Consider the following 16750-nt stretch of genomic DNA (forward strand, 5'->3'; position numbering starts at 1 on the left):
CCTCTACCTCCTTGTACAGTTTATGGTACTCTGACAGGTATGTACAGTCAGTGCATTTAAGTCTCTCTATCCAGTTAAGTCCCCACTGCTGTTCATTGTCTATGTCCATGACAATGTCCCCCTTACACATAGGCGAAGTCTTGGCGTGCTGGCGGAATGCCTCATTGTACAGTTTGTCAGTCTCTCCAACATGCAACAGGTGGTAAACATCAGCAGCAGTCCTGCAGATTAAAGAAAACCCATTGACTACTTTGAAAACTTCTAAATAAGCCTTTTAAGTATGTGATAGTGTTCGACATTTCTGAATTATCTCCCCTGGCAGATCAAATGCATATTCTATTTCTATCCCCCTCAAGCCCTTAATTAGGGTGTAACAACACTGTTTTTTATATGGTATTGAACAAACCACTCATATATGTATGAGAATTTGATCCCTTGCTGTACCTAATAACTGAAAACTGTCCATTATATTAAACTTTTATTAAGTGATCTCGTTAAAGGACAAATACTTGAACTTGGTAAGTTTATCCACCCATATCATTTAGCAGTGAGCATCTTGTATTCCCTACAAGTATTTCAAAGTCTAGGCCAAAGGAATAAATAGTTTAAAGTGTTATTACCTTTCACTTTTTGTTTTCAGGGTACTCTTATCCTCCTCAGGGGTGTTTTCCTTCCTTGGCCTTAATAGACGGTACGGTTCACTTGTCAGTGTTTGAACTTGCTGGACACCAGCCACCCCTACACTGCACACTTTCTTGTGGAGCTCAGTTGTCAACCTGACAGTTTTTGGCACTTTAAAGTTGCTTTGCTTTTCACTGGTGAATTTTTTGCCTGAATTCCAAGCTTTATGTCCCATTCTAAAAGATGTTATCGAATTCCTTCGATGTCTCCCCATGTTTCAAGAGTAGGTTCAAGATGTTGACACTATGAATTTTTCTTTGGAATGAAAGCATCAACATTGGTTCTTGACCTCCCATAGTTAAAATACCAAATATGGACCTGTCATTTATATATTGGCCTATGTAAACAAGGCAGGGGTACCAGTTCCAGCAAGCTCACTGAGTCCAGCTTCTTTTATGACTTAAGCTTATTAGTGTCACAACCAAATTCCATGTTATGTACCAGACTTTGCTATCCTCAGTTGTTATCAGCAAAGGTCAGCAAACAACTTACCATTAATAAATTAAAAATATGAAAGCCTAATTTGCTTTGAATTTCCAAGTATTGTCTATCATACGGGGTCGAAAAGATACTTTTGGGGGGATATGTTCGAAGCAGCGTCTGGCAACCATGGAATTGACCTGTGAACCCATCCTTGTGTGAAACAAGAATAAACAATAAAGGCCTGTGTACTGTCATAGAAAGTTCTTTATTAAAACAGAAGTTCATTTTGTAATCAGTTGACAAAATCTAAATAATTTAACCCTCACAGCTCTTTTGGTACATCAGATATGTGTATATGGGTGTCATATAGACCTGTCAGATAGGAAAAAGTATTGAACTTGAAACAATTTCCATTTGTTTCCAAGAAGCTACATCTATTTACAATGAATACATCACAAATTTGACAAGTGCAGTTTTAGACAGTTGTGTCTACAGGTTCTACTACACTAAATCAGAACTGGTTGTGACAGTGCGGTTTTCGTAGGGAGCCTTCAGTACAGATCAAGAGACATATGCAGGCTGTGATTGGATGATATTGTGTAAGATTTTTATGTCTTTTAAATGCACATCCATCCAGTAATTAAAACTGCCCATATTTTTCAATATTTGGTGCTGACTTTTTGAACAAGATGACTTGTGCTTTATGTGAGCACAGATATTTTCAAGCAGGTGATATTTGGTGCGGAACTGGGGTTGGTGTGTTCAGCTTCCTGTACTCGGAAAAGGAGCTGGGTAAACTAGCCAAAATTTGTGTTTTTATTGCAGCTTTAAGGCCAGACTGTGCACATATGTAAATGTTATGGCTGTTGAATGCCTAGTTGTTTTTTAAAAAGCTATAACGTTACTATAGAAGTCTATGGGAAAACATTTGGTTGTGTGTAACCTGTAGGGTAAGTGCATATTTCAGCATTTCCTAATTTATATGTTTTTCTGTATATCTATTGCCATGGAGACCTTTTGGGATAATTGTAGAGGCAAATTTGAACGCAAAATGGGTGAAGCGAGTGGGAAATGGGGTTGTAAGGAATGGTTGGGCTGCCGTGATAAGCAGGGCTATGGTCGTTGCTTCTTTTTGTGGCCGTCAAAGGCGCGGACAGAGGAGAGAGCTCACAGAATAGCCCTCTGCATTGTGCATAAATGCCTTCCAGATGGTTTTAGCAACACTGACAACTTTGGCAACAAAGTTGAAGTGAGCCATCTCTGTCATAACGCCTCTTGTGTGAATGTTGAGCATTTGAAAGTAGAGTCCCATGAAATTAACATGGAGAGACTTCACTGTCGACAACAGGGCTTGTGCACCAAAAGTCATAAACCCTACTGTTTGGTGTAAGTTATGTATCTGATCATTATATCTTTCTGTTTGGGGCAATTTTTAAGATGGATTATCCTATTTTGGGTGTAAATTTCTCAAATATGCATTTCTTTTCAATAACATGTCTTTCGAATAATGAACTTTTCTACAATGATGGAGTTTGAATAGTTCTAACTTTTTCCTTGCACGGCGGTCCTTACTTTTCTGTGATTTCTTGTATGTTTTAGCTTTAAGTACTTTATTATGACTTTTGCTTATCTCATCATCTATTTTTCCTTTTGCAGTGACAGCACAGCCAAGCCCTAATCGAAGATTGCGAATTGACTTTACCGGACTCTGGCAGTTGACGCTATGAACAGCACTGTGAGCTCTACCTTGGAAGTTACGAGCAAAGGTGGTATCGCGAGGTAATGACCGGCGCAATGCCTTGTTTGTTGCCTCACACTTTTGACTATTGAGGTTGAATTGCGTCTTTTCGATCATGTTCGGGCCGAGACGAAAATCAGTGCATTTTCTCAAATTTTGAAAGTTAGTTTCATTGTTTCCAATTTTGAAGTTTTTATCTAAATATTTACTTTGCAATAACCAATTTTTCTTCTCCCCCTTGCAAACAAATGACTGCCTTCTACATTTTCTGTGATCACCCATGTAACAGTTTGCAATAGCATCAGAAGTACATGAAAGAGATGTCTTCAACTTTGTCAGGTTACCTGCATGACTTGAGTAAGCAGCTGAGAACTCAGCTGCACATCTGGATGCACAGTCTAAAGAAAATGTATTTGCCAAACTTTGTTTGTCTTTTTTGGTTCTAGCAGGCATCATATCCACAACAAATTTAGAATTTTTAATAAACTTTCTATGGCTGGCCGAGAGATGCCGTGTATCGAGAAAAGTTTGTGGGGAAACATCCATATCACCTGCTTCATACATTTCAGAGAGAGCTGTGTGAGCTGCACTGTCAGCATCTGTTGTCAAAAATTCTACCTCAATTTGATCTTTCTTTAAGTCCCTGAAACACTCTGCAGCTAACTGTTTTTCATTACCAATTGATTCTGACATGTGCAAATCAGATGTGCAGTCTGGGTTGTTGACACAAGAAATGTTGTCAACTAAACTGTGCTTTGAACAGAGCTTTGATTTTGTGTTTAAAGCCAAAATTTGATGATCACTAGTTTGGTTCTCAGTGGCCACATAGGTTACCTGAGTGGCTGGCTGAAAAGGGGTTTTCCCAACACCTGAACAAAGTGGATTGTTGTACATTGCATCAGTTGATAAACTAATGTTATTTAAATTTGTTCCCCTGTATTTATTTATTTCCCTTATTTCCACCCTCCTGGCTCTCATATCCTTTGTGTTCTGAGATTTTATATTATCACAAACTCTGTTCGCAGCTTTCTGCATCCCTGAATGGGATGGTGGAGGTATATCGGCACTCATGCACAGGACACGGAAACTCTCACTTCCAATGGGACATTTTGAGAGGCCTATCTGAAGTCCAGTATTGGCAGTGGAAGATCGACGTCCCCTTCTCATTCCACTACCCTCTACCTCCTTGTACAGTTTATGGTACTCTGACAGGTATGTACAGTCAGTGCATTTAAGTCTCTCTATCCAGTTAAGTCCCCACTGCTGTTCATTGTCTATGTCCATGACAATGTCCCCCTTACACATAGGCGAAGTCTTGGCGTGCTGGCGGAATGCCTCATTGTACAGTTTGTCAGTCTCTCCAACATGCAACAGGTGGTAAACATCAGCAGCAGTCCTGCAGATTAAAGAAAACCCATTGACTACTTTGAAAACTTCTAAATAAGCCTTTTAAGTATGTGATAGTGTTCGACATTTCTGAATTATCTCCCCTGGCAGATCAAATGCATATTCTATTTCTATCCCCCTCAAGCCCTTAATTAGGGTGTAACAACACTGTTTTTTATATGGTATTGAACAAACCACTCATATATGTATGAGAATTTGATCCCTTGCTGTACCTAATAACTGAAAACTGTCCATTATATTAAACTTTTATTAAGTGATCTCGTTAAAGGACAAATACTTGAACTTGGTAAGTTTATCCACCCATATCATTTAGCAGTGAGCATCTTGTATTCCCTACAAGTATTTCAAAGTCTAGGCCAAAGGAATAAATAGTTTAAAGTGTTATTACCTTTCACTTTTTGTTTTCAGGGTACTCTTATCCTCCTCAGGGGTGTTTTCCTTCCTTGGCCTTAATAGACGGTACGGTTCACTTGTCAGTGTTTGAACTTGCTGGACACCAGCCACCCCTACACTGCACACTTTCTTGTGGAGCTCAGTTGTCAACCTGACAGTTTTTGGCACTTTAAAGTTGCTTTGCTTTTCACTGGTGAATTTTTTGCCTGAATTCCAAGCTTTATGTCCCATTCTAAAAGATGTTATCGAATTCCTTCGATGTCTCCCCATGTTTCAAGAGTAGGTTCAAGATGTTGACACTATGAATTTTTCTTTGGAATGAAAGCATCAACATTGGTTCTTGACCTCCCATAGTTAAAATACCAAATATGGACCTGTCATTTATATATTGGCCTATGTAAACAAGGCAGGGGTACCAGTTCCAGCAAGCTCACTGAGTCCAGCTTCTTTTATGACTTAAGCTTATTAGTGTCACAACCAAATTCCATGTTATGTACCAGACTTTGCTATCCTCAGTTGTTATCAGCAAAGGTCAGCAAACAACTTACCATTAATAAATTAAAAATATGAAAGCCTAATTTGCTTTGAATTTCCAAGTATTGTCTATCATACGGGGTCGAAAAGATACTTTTGGGGGGATATGTTCGAAGCAGCGTCTGGCAACCATGGAATTGACCTGTGAACCCATCCTTGTGTGAAACAAGAATAAACAATAAAGGCCTGTGTACTGTCATAGAAAGTTCTTTATTAAAACAGAAGTTCATTTTGTAATCAGTTGACAAAATCTAAATAATTTAACCCTCACAGCTCTTTTGGTACATCAGATATGTGTATATGGGTGTCATATAGACCTGTCAGATAGGAAAAAGTATTGAACTTGAAACAATTTCCATTTGTTTCCAAGAAGCTACATCTATTTACAATGAATACATCACAAATTTGACAAGTGCAGTTTTAGACAGTTGTGTCTACAGGTTCTACTACACTAAATCAGAACTGGTTGTGACAGTGCGGTTTTCGTAGGGAGCCTTCAGTACAGATCAAGAGACATATGCAGGCTGTGATTGGATGATATTGTGTAAGATTTTTATGTCTTTTAAATGCACATCCATCCAGTAATTAAAACTGCCCATATTTTTCAATATTTGGTGCTGACTTTTTGAACAAGATGACTTGTGCTTTATGTGAGCACAGATATTTTCAAGCAGGTGATATTTGGTGCGGAACTGGGGTTGGTGTGTTCAGCTTCCTGTACTCGGAAAAGGAGCTGGGTAAACTAGCCAAAATTTGTGTTTTTATTGCAGCTTTAAGGCCAGACTGTGCACATATGTAAATGTTATGGCTGTTGAATGCCTAGTTGTTTTTTAAAAAGCTATAACGTTACTATAGAAGTCTATGGGAAAACATTTGGTTGTGTGTAACCTGTAGGGTAAGTGCATATTTCAGCATTTCCTAATTTATATGTTTTTCTGTATATCTATTGCCATGGAGACCTTTTGGGATAATTGTAGAGGCAAATTTGAACGCAAAATGGGTGAAGCGAGTGGGAAATGGGGTTGTAAGGAATGGTTGGGCTGCCGTGATAAGCAGGGCTATGGTCGTTGCTTCTTTTTGTGGCCGTCAAAGGCGCGGACAGAGGAGAGAGCTCACAGAATAGCCCTCTGCATTGTGCATAAATGCCTTCCAGATGGTTTTAGCAACACTGACAACTTTGGCAACAAAGTTGAAGTGAGCCATCTCTGTCATAACGCCTCTTGTGTGAATGTTGAGCATTTGAAAGTAGAGTCCCATGAAATTAACATGGAGAGACTTCACTGTCGACAACAGGGCTTGTGCACCAAAAGTCATAAACCCTACTGTTTGGTGTAAGTTATGTATCTGATCATTATATCTTTCTGTTTGGGGCAATTTTTAAGATGGATTATCCTATTTTGGGTGTAAATTTCTCAAATATGCATTTCTTTTCAATAACATGTCTTTCGAATAATGAACTTTTCTACAATGATGGAGTTTGAATAGTTCTAACTTTTTCCTTGCACGGCGGTCCTTACTTTTCTGTGATTTCTTGTATGTTTTAGCTTTAAGTACTTTATTATGACTTTTGCTTATCTCATCATCTATTTTTCCTTTTGCAGTGACAGCACAGCCAAGCCCTAATCGAAGATTGCGAATTGACTTTACCGGACTCTGGCAGTTGACGCTATGAACAGCACTGTGAGCTCTACCTTGGAAGTTACGAGCAAAGGTGGTATCGCGAGGTAATGACCGGCGCAATGCCTTGTTTGTTGCCTCACACTTTTGACTATTGAGGTTGAATTGCGTCTTTTCGATCATGTTCGGGCCGAGACGAAAATCAGTGCATTTTCTCAAATTTTGAAAGTTAGTTTCATTGTTTCCAATTTTGAAGTTTTTATCTAAATATTTACTTTGCAATAACCAATTTTTCTTCTCCCCCTTGCAAACAAATGACTGCCTTCTACATTTTCTGTGATCACCCATGTAACAGTTTGCAATAGCATCAGAAGTACATGAAAGAGATGTCTTCAACTTTGTCAGGTTACCTGCATGACTTGAGTAAGCAGCTGAGAACTCAGCTGCACATCTGGATGCACAGTCTAAAGAAAATGTATTTGCCAAACTTTGTTTGTCTTTTTTGGTTCTAGCAGGCATCATATCCACAACAAATTTAGAATTTTTAATAAACTTTCTATGGCTGGCCGAGAGATGCCGTGTATCGAGAAAAGTTTGTGGGGAAACATCCATATCACCTGCTTCATACATTTCAGAGAGAGCTGTGTGAGCTGCACTGTCAGCATCTGTTGTCAAAAATTCTACCTCAATTTGATCTTTCTTTAAGTCCCTGAAACACTCTGCAGCTAACTGTTTTTCATTACCAATTGATTCTGACATGTGCAAATCAGATGTGCAGTCTGGGTTGTTGACACAAGAAATGTTGTCAACTAAACTGTGCTTTGAACAGAGCTTTGATTTTGTGTTTAAAGCCAAAATTTGATGATCACTAGTTTGGTTCTCAGTGGCCACATAGGTTACCTGAGTGGCTGGCTGAAAAGGGGTTTTCCCAACACCTGAACAAAGTGGATTGTTGTACATTGCATCAGTTGATAAACTAATGTTATTTAAATTTGTTCCCCTGTATTTATTTATTTCCCTTATTTCCACCCTCCTGGCTCTCATATCCTTTGTGTTCTGAGATTTTATATTATCACAAACTCTGTTCGCAGCTTTCTGCATCCCTGAATGGGATGGTGGAGGTATATCGGCACTCATGCACAGGACACGGAAACTCTCACTTCCAATGGGACATTTTGAGAGGCCTATCTGAAGTCCAGTATTGGCAGTGGAAGATCGACGTCCCCTTCTCATTCCACTACCCTCTACCTCCTTGTACAGTTTATGGTACTCTGACAGGTATGTACAGTCAGTGCATTTAAGTCTCTCTATCCAGTTAAGTCCCCACTGCTGTTCATTGTCTATGTCCATGACAATGTCCCCCTTACACATAGGCGAAGTCTTGGCGTGCTGGCGGAATGCCTCATTGTACAGTTTGTCAGTCTCTCCAACATGCAACAGGTGGTAAACATCAGCAGCAGTCCTGCAGATTAAAGAAAACCCATTGACTACTTTGAAAACTTCTAAATAAGCCTTTTAAGTATGTGATAGTGTTCGACATTTCTGAATTATCTCCCCTGGCAGATCAAATGCATATTCTATTTCTATCCCCCTCAAGCCCTTAATTAGGGTGTAACAACACTGTTTTTTATATGGTATTGAACAAACCACTCATATATGTATGAGAATTTGATCCCTTGCTGTACCTAATAACTGAAAACTGTCCATTATATTAAACTTTTATTAAGTGATCTCGTTAAAGGACAAATACTTGAACTTGGTAAGTTTATCCACCCATATCATTTAGCAGTGAGCATCTTGTATTCCCTACAAGTATTTCAAAGTCTAGGCCAAAGGAATAAATAGTTTAAAGTGTTATTACCTTTCACTTTTTGTTTTCAGGGTACTCTTATCCTCCTCAGGGGTGTTTTCCTTCCTTGGCCTTAATAGACGGTACGGTTCACTTGTCAGTGTTTGAACTTGCTGGACACCAGCCACCCCTACACTGCACACTTTCTTGTGGAGCTCAGTTGTCAACCTGACAGTTTTTGGCACTTTAAAGTTGCTTTGCTTTTCACTGGTGAATTTTTTGCCTGAATTCCAAGCTTTATGTCCCATTCTAAAAGATGTTATCGAATTCCTTCGATGTCTCCCCATGTTTCAAGAGTAGGTTCAAGATGTTGACACTATGAATTTTTCTTTGGAATGAAAGCATCAACATTGGTTCTTGACCTCCCATAGTTAAAATACCAAATATGGACCTGTCATTTATATATTGGCCTATGTAAACAAGGCAGGGGTACCAGTTCCAGCAAGCTCACTGAGTCCAGCTTCTTTTATGACTTAAGCTTATTAGTGTCACAACCAAATTCCATGTTATGTACCAGACTTTGCTATCCTCAGTTGTTATCAGCAAAGGTCAGCAAACAACTTACCATTAATAAATTAAAAATATGAAAGCCTAATTTGCTTTGAATTTCCAAGTATTGTCTATCATACGGGGTCGAAAAGATACTTTTGGGGGGATATGTTCGAAGCAGCGTCTGGCAACCATGGAATTGACCTGTGAACCCATCCTTGTGTGAAACAAGAATAAACAATAAAGGCCTGTGTACTGTCATAGAAAGTTCTTTATTAAAACAGAAGTTCATTTTGTAATCAGTTGACAAAATCTAAATAATTTAACCCTCACAGCTCTTTTGGTACATCAGATATGTGTATATGGGTGTCATATAGACCTGTCAGATAGGAAAAAGTATTGAACTTGAAACAATTTCCATTTGTTTCCAAGAAGCTACATCTATTTACAATGAATACATCACAAATTTGACAAGTGCAGTTTTAGACAGTTGTGTCTACAGGTTCTACTACACTAAATCAGAACTGGTTGTGACAGTGCGGTTTTCGTAGGGAGCCTTCAGTACAGATCAAGAGACATATGCAGGCTGTGATTGGATGATATTGTGTAAGATTTTTATGTCTTTTAAATGCACATCCATCCAGTAATTAAAACTGCCCATATTTTTCAATATTTGGTGCTGACTTTTTGAACAAGATGACTTGTGCTTTATGTGAGCACAGATATTTTCAAGCAGGTGATATTTGGTGCGGAACTGGGGTTGGTGTGTTCAGCTTCCTGTACTCGGAAAAGGAGCTGGGTAAACTAGCCAAAATTTGTGTTTTTATTGCAGCTTTAAGGCCAGACTGTGCACATATGTAAATGTTATGGCTGTTGAATGCCTAGTTGTTTTTTAAAAAGCTATAACGTTACTATAGAAGTCTATGGGAAAACATTTGGTTGTGTGTAACCTGTAGGGTAAGTGCATATTTCAGCATTTCCTAATTTATATGTTTTTCTGTATATCTATTGCCATGGAGACCTTTTGGGATAATTGTAGAGGCAAATTTGAACGCAAAATGGGTGAAGCGAGTGGGAAATGGGGTTGTAAGGAATGGTTGGGCTGCCGTGATAAGCAGGGCTATGGTCGTTGCTTCTTTTTGTGGCCGTCAAAGGCGCGGACAGAGGAGAGAGCTCACAGAATAGCCCTCTGCATTGTGCATAAATGCCTTCCAGATGGTTTTAGCAACACTGACAACTTTGGCAACAAAGTTGAAGTGAGCCATCTCTGTCATAACGCCTCTTGTGTGAATGTTGAGCATTTGAAAGTAGAGTCCCATGAAATTAACATGGAGAGACTTCACTGTCGACAACAGGGCTTGTGCACCAAAAGTCATAAACCCTACTGTTTGGTGTAAGTTATGTATCTGATCATTATATCTTTCTGTTTGGGGCAATTTTTAAGATGGATTATCCTATTTTGGGTGTAAATTTCTCAAATATGCATTTCTTTTCAATAACATGTCTTTCGAATAATGAACTTTTCTACAATGATGGAGTTTGAATAGTTCTAACTTTTTCCTTGCACGGCGGTCCTTACTTTTCTGTGATTTCTTGTATGTTTTAGCTTTAAGTACTTTATTATGACTTTTGCTTATCTCATCATCTATTTTTCCTTTTGCAGTGACAGCACAGCCAAGCCCTAATCGAAGATTGCGAATTGACTTTACCGGACTCTGGCAGTTGACGCTATGAACAGCACTGTGAGCTCTACCTTGGAAGTTACGAGCAAAGGTGGTATCGCGAGGTAATGACCGGCGCAATGCCTTGTTTGTTGCCTCACACTTTTGACTATTGAGGTTGAATTGCGTCTTTTCGATCATGTTCGGGCCGAGACGAAAATCAGTGCATTTTCTCAAATTTTGAAAGTTAGTTTCATTGTTTCCAATTTTGAAGTTTTTATCTAAATATTTACTTTGCAATAACCAATTTTTCTCTCTCCCCCTTGCAAACAAATGACTGCCTTCTACATTTTCTGTGATCACCCATGTAACAGTTTGCAATAGCATCAGAAGTACATGAAAGAGATGTCTTCAACTTTGTCAGGTTACCTGCATGACTTGAGTAAGCAGCTGAGAACTCAGCTGCACATCTGGATGCACAGTCTAAAGAAAATGTATTTGCCAAACTTTGTTTGTCTTTTTTGGTTCTAGCAGGCATCATATCCACAACAAATTTAGAATTTTTAATAAACTTTCTATGGCTGGCCGAGAGATGCCGTGTATCGAGAAAAGTTTGTGGGGAAACATCCATATCACCTGCTTCATACATTTCAGAGAGAGCTGTGTGAGCTGCACTGTCAGCATCTGTTGTCAAAAATTCTACCTCAATTTGATCTTTCTTTAAGTCCCTGAAACACTCTGCAGCTAACTGTTTTTCATTACCAATTGATTCTGACATGTGCAAATCAGATGTGCAGTCTGGGTTGTTGACACAAGAAATGTTGTCAACTAAACTGTGCTTTGAACAGAGCTTTGATTTTGTGTTTAAAGCCAAAATTTGATGATCACTAGTTTGGTTCTCAGTGGCCACATAGGTTACCTGAGTGGCTGGCTGAAAAGGGGTTTTCCCAACACCTGAACAAAGTGGATTGTTGTACATTGCATCAGTTGATAAACTAATGTTATTTAAATTTGTTCCCCTGTATTTATTTATTTCCCTTATTTCCACCCTCCTGGCTCTCATATCCTTTGTGTTCTGAGATTTTATATTATCACAAACTCTGTTCGCAGCTTTCTGCATCCCTGAATGGGATGGTGGAGGTATATCGGCACTCATGCACAGGACACGGAAACTCTCACTTCCAATGGGACATTTTGAGAGGCCTATCTGAAGTCCAGTATTGGCAGTGGAAGATCGACGTCCCCTTCTCATTCCACTACCCTCTACCTCCTTGTACAGTTTATGGTACTCTGACAGGTATGTACAGTCAGTGCATTTAAGTCTCTCTATCCAGTTAAGTCCCCACTGCTGTTCATTGTCTATGTCCATGACAATGTCCCCCTTACACATAGGCGAAGTCTTGGCGTGCTGGCGGAATGCCTCATTGTACAGTTTGTCAGTCTCTCCAACATGCAACAGGTGGTAAACATCAGCAGCAGTCCTGCAGATTAAAGAAAACCCATTGACTACTTTGAAAACTTCTAAATAAGCCTTTTAAGTATGTGATAGTGTTCGACATTTCTGAATTATCTCCCCTGGCAGATCAAATGCATATTCTATTTCTATCCCCCTCAAGCCCTTAATTAGGGTGTAACAACACTGTTTTTTATATGGTATTGAACAAACCACTCATATATGTATGAGAATTTGATCCCTTGCTGTACCTAATAACTGAAAACTGTCCATTATATTAAACTTTTATTAAGTGATCTCGTTAAAGGACAAATACTTGAACTTGGTAAGTTTATCCACCCATATCATTTAGCAGTGAGCATCTTGTATTCCCTACAAGTATTTCAAAGTCTAGGCCAAAGGAATAAATAGTTTAAAGTGTTATTACCTTTCACTTTTTGTTTTCAGGGTACTCTTATCCTCCTCAGGGGTGTTTTCCTTCCTTGGCCTTAATAGACGGTACGGTTCACTTGTCAGTGTTTGAACTTGCTGGACACCAGCCACCCCTACACTGCACACTTTCTTGTGGAGCTCAGTTGTCAACCTGACAGTTTTTGGCACTTTAAAGTTGCTTTGCTTTTCACTGGTGAATTTTTTGCCTGAATTCCAAGCTTTATGTCCCATTCTAAAAGATGTTATCGAATTCCTTCGATGTCTCCCCATGTTTCAAGAGTAGGTTCAAGATGTTGACACTATGAATTTTTCTTTGGAATGAAAGCATCAACATTGGTTCTTGACCTCCCATAGTTAAAATACCAAATATGGACCTGTCATTTATATATTGGCCTATGTAAACAAGGCAGGGGTACCAGTTCCAGCAAGCTCACTGAGTCCAGCTTCTTTTATGACTTAAGCTTATTAGTGTCACAACCAAATTCCATGTTATGTACCAGACTTTGCTATCCTCAGTTGTTATCAGCAAAGGTCAGCAAACAACTTACCATTAATAAATTAAAAATATGAAAGCCTAATTTGCTTTGAATTTCCAAGTATTGTCTATCATACGGGGTCGAAAAGATACTTTTGGGGGGATATGTTCGAAGCAGCGTCTGGCAACCATGGAATTGACCTGTGAACCCATCCTTGTGTGAAACAAGAATAAACAATAAAGGCCTGTGTACTGTCATAGAAAGTTCTTTATTAAAACAGAAGTTCATTTTGTAATCAGTTGACAAAATCTAAATAATTTAACCCTCACAGCTCTTTTGGTACATCAGATATGTGTATATGGGTGTCATATAGACCTGTCAGATAGGAAAAAGTATTGAACTTGAAACAATTTCCATTTGTTTCCAAGAAGCTACATCTATTTACAATGAATACATCACAAATTTGACAAGTGCAGTTTTAGACAGTTGTGTCTACAGGTTCTACTACACTAAATCAGAACTGGTTGTGACAGTGCGGTTTTCGTAGGGAGCCTTCAGTACAGATCAAGAGACATATGCAGGCTGTGATTGGATGATATTGTGTAAGATTTTTATGTCTTTTAAATGCACATCCATCCAGTAATTAAAACTGCCCATATTTTTCAATATTTGGTGCTGACTTTTTGAACAAGATGACTTGTGCTTTATGTGAGCACAGATATTTTCAAGCAGGTGATATTTGGTGCGGAACTGGGGTTGGTGTGTTCAGCTTCCTGTACTCGGAAAAGGAGCTGGGTAAACTAGCCAAAATTTGTGTTTTTATTGCAGCTTTAAGGCCAGACTGTGCACATATGTAAATGTTATGGCTGTTGAATGCCTAGTTGTTTTTTAAAAAGCTATAACGTTACTATAGAAGTCTATGGGAAAACATTTGGTTGTGTGTAACCTGTAGGGTAAGTGCATATTTCAGCATTTCCTAATTTATATGTTTTTCTGTATATCTATTGCCATGGAGACCTTTTGGGATAATTGTAGAGGCAAATTTGAACGCAAAATGGGTGAAGCGAGTGGGAAATGGGGTTGTAAGGAATGGTTGGGCTGCCGTGATAAGCAGGGCTATGGTCGTTGCTTCTTTTTGTGGCCGTCAAAGGCGCGGACAGAGGAGAGAGCTCACAGAATAGCCCTCTGCATTGTGCATAAATGCCTTCCAGATGGTTTTAGCAACACTGACAACTTTGGCAACAAAGTTGAAGTGAGCCATCTCTGTCATAACGCCTCTTGTGTGAATGTTGAGCATTTGAAAGTAGAGTCCCATGAAATTAACATGGAGAGACTTCACTGTCGACAACAGGGCTTGTGCACCAAAAGTCATAAACCCTACTGTTTGGTGTAAGTTATGTATCTGATCATTATATCTTTCTGTTTGGGGCAATTTTTAAGATGGATTATCCTATTTTGGGTGTAAATTTCTCAAATATGCATTTCTTTTCAATAACATGTCTTTCGAATAATGAACTTTTCTACAATGATGGAGTTTGAATAGTTCTAACTTTTTCCTTGCACGGCGGTCCTTACTTTTCTGTGATTTCTTGTATGTTTTAGCTTTAAGTACTTTATTATGACTTTTGCTTATCTCATCATCTATTTTTCCTTTTGCAGTGACAGCACAGCCAAGCCCTAATCGAAGATTGCGAATTGACTTTACCGGACTCTGGCAGTTGACGCTATGAACAGCACTGTGAGCTCTACCTTGGAAGTTACGAGCAAAGGTGGTATCGCGAGGTAATGACCGGCGCAATGCCTTGTTTGTTGCCTCACACTTTTGACTATTGAGGTTGAATTGCGTCTTTTCGATCATGTTCGGGCCGAGACGAAAATCAGTGCATTTTCTCAAATTTTGAAAGTTAGTTTCATTGTTTCCAATTTTGAAGTTTTTATCTAAATATTTACTTTGCAATAACCAATTTTTCTTCTCCCCCTTGCAAACAAATGACTGCCTTCTACATTTTCTGTGATCACCCATGTAACAGTTTGCAATAGCATCAGAAGTACATGAAAGAGATGTCTTCAACTTTGTCAGGTTACCTGCATGACTTGAGTAAGCAGCTGAGAACTCAGCTGCACATCTGGATGCACAGTCTAAAGAAAATGTATTTGCCAAACTTTGTTTGTCTTTTTTGGTTCTAGCAGGCATCATATCCACAACAAATTTAGAATTTTTAATAAACTTTCTATGGCTGGCCGAGAGATGCCGTGTATCGAGAAAAGTTTGTGGGGAAACATCCATATCACCTGCTTCATACATTTCAGAGAGAGCTGTGTGAGCTGCACTGTCAGCATCTGTTGTCAAAAATTCTACCTCAATTTGATCTTTCTTTAAGTCCCTGAAACACTCTGCAGCTAACTGTTTTTCATTACCAATTGATTCTGACATGTGCAAATCAGATGTGCAGTCTGGGTTGTTGACACAAGAAATGTTGTCAACTAAACTGTGCTTTGAACAGAGCTTTGATTTTGTGTTTAAAGCCAAAATTTGATGATCACTAGTTTGGTTCTCAGTGGCCACATAGGTTACCTGAGTGGCTGGCTGAAAAGGGGTTTTCCCAACACCTGAACAAAGTGGATTGTTGTACATTGCATCAGTTGATAAACTAATGTTATTTAAATTTGTTCCCCTGTATTTATTTATTTCCCTTATTTCCACCCTCCTGGCTCTCATATCCTTTGTGTTCTGAGATTTTATATTATCACAAACTCTGTTCGCAGCTTTCTGCATCCCTGAATGGGATGGTGGAGGTATATCGGCACTCATGCACAGGACACGGAAACTCTCACTTCCAATGGGACATTTTGAGAGGCCTATCTGAAGTCCAGTATTGGCAGTGGAAGATCGACGTCCCCTTCTCATTCCACTACCCTCTACCTCCTTGTACAGTTTATGGTACTCTGACAGGTATGTACAGTCAGTGCATTTAAGTCTCTCTATCCAGTTAAGTCCCCACTGCTGTTCATTGTCTATGTCCATGACAATGTCCCCCTTACACATAGGCGAAGTCTTGGCGTGCTGGCGGAATGCCTCATTGTACAGTTTGTCAGTCTCTCCAACATGCAACAGGTGGTAAACATCAGCAGCAGTCCTGCAGATTAAAGAAAACCCATTGACTACTTTGAAAACTTCTAAATAAGCCTTTTAAGTATGTGATAGTGTTCGACATTTCTGAATTATCTCCCCTGGCAGATCAAATGCATATTCTATTTCTATCCCCCTCAAGCCCTTAATTAGGGTGTAACAACACTGTTTTTTATATGGTATTGAACAAACCACTCATATATGTATGAGAATTTGATCCCTTGCTGTACCTAATAACTGAAAACTGTCCATTATATTAAACTTTTATTAAGTGATCTCGTTAAAGGACAAATACTTGAACTTGGTAAGTTTATCCACCCATATCATTTAGCAGTGAGCATCTTGTATTCCCTACAAGTATTTCAAAGTCTAGGCCAAAGGAATAAATAGTTTAAAGTGTTATTACCTTTCACTTTTTGTTTTCAGGGTACTCTTATCCTCCTCAGGGGTGTTTTCCTTCCTTGGCC

General features: G+C 39.0%; 4 long non-coding RNA genes across 4 annotated transcripts; all 4 read left to right on the forward strand.

The window, feature by feature from the left end:
* Nucleotides 1-1995: 1995 nt before the first annotated feature.
* Nucleotides 1996-3930, forward strand: LOC125384182. The gene is made up of 3 exons (XR_007223039.1): nt 1996-2054; nt 2761-2883; nt 3868-3930. It is a non-coding gene; the product is annotated as an uncharacterized LOC125384182 (long non-coding RNA).
* Nucleotides 3931-6012: 2082 nt separating this feature from the next.
* LOC125384183 lies at nt 6013-7947 on the forward strand. Its single transcript, XR_007223040.1, has 3 exons — nt 6013-6071; nt 6778-6900; nt 7885-7947. It is a non-coding gene; the product is annotated as an uncharacterized LOC125384183 (long non-coding RNA).
* Nucleotides 7948-10029: 2082 nt separating this feature from the next.
* On the forward strand, nt 10030-11965 carry LOC125384184. The gene is made up of 3 exons (XR_007223041.1): nt 10030-10088; nt 10795-10917; nt 11903-11965. It is a non-coding gene; the product is annotated as an uncharacterized LOC125384184 (long non-coding RNA).
* A 2082-nt stretch (nt 11966-14047) lies between these two features.
* LOC125384185 lies at nt 14048-15982 on the forward strand. The gene is made up of 3 exons (XR_007223042.1): nt 14048-14106; nt 14813-14935; nt 15920-15982. It is a non-coding gene; the product is annotated as an uncharacterized LOC125384185 (long non-coding RNA).
* The last annotated feature ends 768 nt before the right edge of the window (nt 15983-16750 follow it).

This window comes from Haliotis rufescens, unplaced genomic scaffold (genome assembly GCF_023055435.1).
Source record: "Haliotis rufescens isolate VD_foot unplaced genomic scaffold, xgHalRufe1.0.p SCAF_286, whole genome shotgun sequence".
Taxonomy (NCBI): domain Eukaryota; kingdom Metazoa; phylum Mollusca; class Gastropoda; order Lepetellida; family Haliotidae; genus Haliotis; species Haliotis rufescens.